Source organism: Mesoplodon bidens, assembly GCF_964165515.1.
Source record: "Mesoplodon bidens genome assembly, chromosome: 20".
Classification (NCBI taxonomy): Eukaryota; Metazoa; Chordata; class Mammalia; order Artiodactyla; family Ziphiidae; genus Mesoplodon; species Mesoplodon bidens.
Window position 1 is genome coordinate 28,827,155 of NC_138181.1, and position 7,043 is coordinate 28,834,197.

The window sequence follows — 7,043 nt, forward strand, 5'->3', positions numbered from 1 at the left end:
TGATCGTGAGGACGTGCTGCCTTAGCTGAGATCCGAGAGCCCGGAAGTCCCTGTCAGCCCCACCCTAACTATCTCTCAATACTGAGACTGACTGAGCCTTGAGGATGCAGCTTTAGAAAGTCCCAGTGTCGCACAGTGACTTTGGCCAGTGGTTACAGGTGAATCTGCGGGCAGGTGGCTTCTGTTTCCATCCTGACTCCTAGTCTCACGCAAGGGCAGATAACTAGGGGAACCTAATTCACAGTTAGAAGCCCCGGGCAAGAACAGGAAATATGGCTCTCGATTTCCAGCTTTGGCCTTAGAGGAAGCCAGACGAGAAAAAGATGGGCGTGGGGACTGCTGAGTGCCTATTTGGGACATGCATGCATCTCAAGGAATCCACTCTGCCAATAACAACAAAGGAAGTAAAAACTCCAAAGTAAGAACATCCAGAGAACAGAATCTTCATCCTATACTCCCTAGTGTATATGGGAAGGCAACATGGTAGAGTGGAAAGAGATAAGGTTTTTGAAATCAGATGAACCTGGGTTCAGTTCTCACTTGCTGATGACTTTTGGGAAATCTCTTAATATCTATAAGAAGCAGGGTTTTTGTATATAAAATAGGGTATTAACATCTTATTTGCAAGAATGCTGTAAGAAATAAGATCATGCTATTAGAGTCTGGGCTGTGTTGTATGCACTCAGTTTTATCAAGCATATAATCTGGATATAAAATAGCTAGGATCCATATTACGGAGCGCTGCTTCCAAATTACCCAGCCGCTCCCAGACTTACATTAATTCAAGAATTTATCACTGAGGATCTCAGAGCTCAGACATGTGACCCCAATTTCTTTCTTTCTTTTTTTTAATGAGGTTTTTTTTTAAATAAATTTATTTTATTTAGTTATTTTTGGCTGTGTTGGGTCTTCGTTGCTGCATGCGGGCTTTCTCTAGTTGCGGCGAGCGGGGGCTACTCTTCATTGCGATGCGCGGGCTTCTCATTGCGGTGGCTTCTCTTGTTGTGGAGCATGGGCTCTAGGCGTGCAGGCTTCAGTAGTTGTGGCTCACGGGCTCAGTAGTTGTGGCTCGTGGGCTCAGTAGTTGTGGCTCGCAGGCTCTAGAGTGCAGGCTCAGTAGTTGTGGCACAAGGGCTTAGTTGCTCTGTGGCATGTGGGATCTTCCCGGAACAGGGCTCGAGCCCGTGTCCCCTGCATTGGCAGGCAGATTCTTAACCACTGTGCCACCAGGGAAGGCCGACCCCAATTTCTATGTAGCTAAAATTAGTGGGTCTTTTTTTCACCCCTAGATCCTGGGCCATTCTTTATTGGGCAAAGCTAACTTCATTATTGAGTGGGCTTAGAAGGAGCTAAGAAAATATTCCTTCCTGTAGAAGTTGAAGGGCATCAGAATCTGCTGGTAGTGACTTTTATTTTTAACAACATGGACTCAAACACATTTTTAAAATGCCTTCTAAAACCACCAGGTGGAATTTAATTAACTTTTGATTATTGAGGTGATCCTAATTTGCTTCGTTCTGGGTCAGCAATATAATTTTCATCATAGGCCAGTTGGCACGGTAATTCCCACCAGATTCATGGGATGCATGACATTTTGACTCAGCAATTTTGAAATTAGGTGCATTTCAACATACTTATAAGTCAGACAAACAAACTATTAGGCTTTTGTGTTTCTTGTTATACTCCTGTCCTATCCTAGAATGTTATTTTAGGTCATGCACAGGATGAGGGAGCTTGTGTGGCAGATGCTTTGATAGAGGCTAGACATAGACCAGATGTGAGGGCAGGAGAACTCCCTTCCAGGGCATCTGTTTGCCGCAGTTGATTAACACTGGAGCTGAGAAGCCTCCTGGGAAAAGAGCAAGAAGAGTGTGTCAGACACTAGATGCAGGGAAGACAATCTAGCCTGAGGATGTGATCAGTAAGGTGCTGAAGATGGTGGGTGCTGTTCTCAGTAGTGTTCTGACTGCTGCTTGAGCCCATCACCCTTGGAGTGTAAAGATGCTCCATCACCCTTGAGGGGTGGGTAGCCTGAGGAGAGAATGGCTGAGGGTATGTAAGCTGTCATCCCAGGACCCAAACCCCTTTCTACGTGGAGGTTTATTTTCTACTTCCCTAGCTCTTTCTTAGTGGTTGGATGAGCAGTGGCCTGAGCCTGGGGAGCAGATCCAGTAGAATGATGGCAGCTACCCTGGAGAAGGCAGAAGCAGGTCATCTGAAAAAATAGAGATATAAGAAATAGCACAGGGCTTCCCTGGTGGCGCAGTGGTTTAGAGTCCGCCTGCCGATGCGGGGGACACGGGTTCGTGCCTCGGTCCGGGAGGATCCCACATTCCATGGAGCGGCTGGGCCCGTGAACCATGGCCGCTGAGCCTGCGCGTCCGGGGCCTGTGCTCCGCAACGGGAGAGGCCACAACAGTGAGAGGCCCATGTACCGCCAAAAAAGAAAAGAAAAGAAAAGAAAAAGAAATAGCACACACTGCTGTATTTAAAATGGATAACCAACAAGGACCTTCTGTATAGCACAGGGAAACTCTGCTCAATATTATGTAACAAGCTAAATGGGAAAAGAATTTGAAAAAGAATAGATACATATAACTGAATCGCTTTGCTGTACACCTGAAATTAACACAGCTTTGTTAATCAACTCTACTGCAATATAAAATAAAAAGTTAAAAAAAATTTTGAAAGAAATAGCAAAGAAAATGTGCCAAATAAAGAAGGAAATACAGTAAACATAACATGCAGTGATTATAACATAAAATAATATGACAGCCTTGAGACTAAACATGAGTCATATCAATAAATGGAACAGGCTTTACTAGTTTCTTCTCTTTTCTTGTTGTAGTGACAAATGAGCCAATTATCAAATTAGCTTACAAGGCAACGTTATATTTAAGAGGCACACCTCGATCACAGTGATTCAAAAGACCAAAAATAAAGAAACAGGCAAAGTTATACCAGAAAAATAAAAACAGTAAAAAAGAAGGGGGATGATTCTTATATTAGACAAAGTGAATTCAGGCCAAAAAGCTTTAAATGAGAGAAAAAAGGATGCTACTCATATATAAGCCTGAAAATCACAGTTCACAATGAAGACAAATTATAAACATCTATGCACCAAATAATACAGCAACCATCAATATAAAGCAGAAATTACATAAAATGAGAACAGCAATAGATGAAAACACATTAGTAAAAGGAGACTTCAACACACCACACTCAGCGTGGCAGTTCTAGTGGAAAGAAAATAAAGATATAAGTATTTTAAACAATTTAATAAATAATAAGGTAGATCTTATGCATGTATATTCAACACTATGCCCTAATATAAAGATTATCTTCTTTTCAAATGCAATGAACATGGATCATTTTGAAAAATTGATCATATATTGCTTTTGTGGTCTCAGTAAATTAACCCTCTGGGTGAGGGGTGCACCGAGCCCTCACAAGGTGACCCTTTCTCCCAGAGCTTTGTGTAAATTCCTTCCAGGCACCTGCATCTTGGCCTGGTTTGACTTTGTCCTCCTGTATGTTCTTGTCACCTATTTCCAGATTGGGGGACTTATTCTTTCTTTTAGAGCTAAGAAGTTTTGGGCTTCCCTGGTGGCGCAGTGGTTGAGAGTCCGCCTGCCGATGCAGGGAACACGGGTTCGTGCCCCGGTCCAGGAAGATCCCACATGCCGTGGAGCAGCTAGACCCGTGAGCCATGGCCGCTGGGCCTGTGCATCCAGAGCCTGTGCTCCGCAACAGGAGAGACCACAACAGTGAGAGGCCCACGTACCGCAAAAAAATAAAAAATAAAAAAAATTTTAAAAAGCTGAGAAGTTTTTCAGAGGCAGTAAAGCAAAGCCCTTAATTGCTAAGCAGGAAAGGAGGGGCTTTGCTGTGTGAGCGCTTGTAACCACCATGAAAAGTTTGTTTGCTTTATAACTTTATTAAAGAAGAAAGAATCAAAGAACACCCAAAGCAAAAATAACCACACACATGGACACGCAAAACTGCAAAATACTTTTATAGGAATTATTCTTCATTTCTATATCAGATAGGAGTTGGTCTTTCACAACAGCCATGTGTTCATACTCATTCAAATGATGCTCGAGGTGCTGGGAAAAGGAGGCTTCATGTCTTAGCACAGCCATGAAAAGACACATTTGCTCATGAGCCCTCAGGAAATGAAGTCTGATATAGAAGAAATTAGCCTAATGGTAGTTCAGGCAGGAAGCTTAAAATAAGCATAACCATTGTCTTCTTCCTTTTTAGATTGGTTTTCCCTCCACGCTGTGATTTGAACTCTGTGATCTCCAGGGTTGAAGCTGGAGGGGGAGGTGGGATGACAGAAAGGGTAGAGGTAGACACAACTTTTGAGCTGGTGGACACAGCTCCAGCTCTGCAGAATTCTCAAGGCCTTGTAATTTTTGGACACTGCCCTATTTTCTCTAGTTTAACACTCACTTTATTTTCCCATATGTTAACATTTATGAACTTGGGAATTGTAACGCACGCCCTGTCAGAATGGTTTGCCTGCTGCTGGGCAGAGAGTGAGGTGCCAGTATGGTTGGCACTGCCTATGGCCACAAGCTTTGCCAGTGTAGAAGTATCTCTCCCTCCACTCTGCCACTTGGGTTTCATTATTTGCATTGGTGGCACCACACACTGTTAACTTTGATTTGTGTCCCTAATAGTCACAGAAAAATGTCTTCACAAAGCTTACACTGCTTTACCGTATTGAAGCAAAAGCATTACAAATTGCCCCATCACACAGGGTAAATTATGAAAATTTTCAAAACCAGGGAAAATTGGTGTGACCACTTCATGCATCATGAAAAAACTATTATTTAGGCTTCAAAATCTTTCAGAAGTTTCTAGTGACTTTCAATAGAAGCTGCATAACATTCAACTTTCAAAAAGGAAAAACAGAATTATGTTTAATCAAAGAGGAAATGCCAACAAACCCCTAGGGTTCTCTGTGATGCCTTCAAATTACATTGTCAACCTTAAGTGTGCCAAGCTCTTTAGCATGACTCAGGGCAGCATCTCCTAAGGCTATGAATAACTGTAGGTGTCCAAAATGACTTGGAAAAATATTTAGTCTCTGATTATGAAATAAACTACAGCTAAACTCTGGTAATAAAATCAGCATATAATTGTGAAGGGTGGACGGTGTGTATCTAGAATCTTTTTTTTTTTTTTTTTTTGCATGTGGATGTTCAGTTGTCCCAGTACCATTTGTTGAAAAGACTATCTTTTCTCCATTGTGTTTCCTTTGCTCCCTTGTCAAAGATCAGTTTGCTATATTTATTGGGGTGTGTTTCTGCATTCTCTATTCTGTTCCATTGATCCATTTGTCTATTTTTTTGCCAATACCACACTGTTTTGATTATCATATCTTTGTAGTTAGTCTTGAAACTAGGTAGTGTCAGTCCTCCAACTGTTTTCTTCTTTTTCAATATTGTGTTGGCTATTCTGGATCGTTTGCCTGTCCATATAAACTTCAGAATAAGTTTATCAATATCCACAAAATAGCATGCTGGAATTTTTATTGGGATTGCACTGAATCCTCAGACCAAGTTAGGAAGAACTGACATCTTGACAATATTGAGTCTTCCTATCCATGTATTGTACATGGAATAATCTCTCCATTTATTTAGTTCTTCTCTGACATCTTTCATTGGAGTTTTGTAGTTTTCTTTGTATAAATCTTTACATACTTTGTTAGACTTACACCTAAGTAGTTCATTCTGGGGGATGCTAAGGTAAACAATATTGTGTTTTTAATTCCAAATTCCACTGTTCATTGCTGGTGTATAGGAAAGCAAAGGCAGTATATAATTGCCTAGGTAAATGAATACTAAAGTTATTTAAGACTATGCATAGTAAATTCAGCCACTCTCTCTCTCTCTCTTTTCCCCCTCCTTCTTTCTTTCTAACTTCTCTTATTTCTTTCTCCCACTGAAAAGCTTCTATTCATTGATAGAGCATCTTAAAATCAGTGGCATCTTAGAATTGGGGAAATATGATGTTTTTTAGGCTGCTCAAGTGAACCATTAAGGGATGAAGGACTAGGGATGATTTCAAACAAATGAGATTACTGGGTGTTCTTAGAGAAGACGCTGAAAAAATGGAATCACCATAGAGAGTCAAGGGCAGGTAAATATAAGCAAAGACTGGGTTCTTCCAACGTATTTGGAGTGGAAAGAGTGGGTTTGTGAGCATGGCACGTCAGTCAGATGGGAAGATCAGCCAGTTGCAGTCTCAAAAGAAGGGAAGTCAGTGAAGTTTGACATTTAGAATCCAAGACTTGAGTGGAAGAGATCTTGGTCCCATCCTTGATGGATGCTTTCATTTAACAGATAAGGAAAATGGGCTCATGTGGCAGAAAAAATCTGCAGAGCTGAGACTAGCTCTTAGAGGACCAAGACCCTGTTCCAGGGATTTTCTGTGGGATGAATAAATAAATGATGGATTCTGGTGTGATTGTCTGAATGCTTCATCTATGATTTCAAGCCCTAACACAAACTATGCTCCAAGTAAAAACAGTTCCATGGGATGTGAATAGGCATTTATTTATTACTTGTTTGGCATTCATTTTGTGCCATATTTTTTCTCTTGTCCTCACTTAAAAAAATGGTTGCAATATAACTTATATGCAGTAGATGTATTCAGCTCTGTGAGTCTGACAAGTGCACAGCCACATAGCCATCACTACAATTAAAATATTTCCTTCATTCCAAAAACTTCCCTCTTGCCCTTTTGTAGTCATTGCCTCTCCTACTCCTAGACTTTGGCAGCCACCTATCAGCTTTCTATTCTAGAAGTTTTACCTATTTCAGGATGTCATATGAATGATATGATACAACACGTAGCCTTCTGAGTCTGGCTTCTTTCCTTCTACGTGTATTTGCTATTCAACCATGTCCTTGCATGTTTCAGTAGTTCATTCTTCTTTGTTACAGAGTAGTATTCCATTGTACACATCACAGTGTGTTCATCTATTTAAGATGTAGGGGAGGAAAAAACTTTTTCCTCTACCCTCTTAGGTT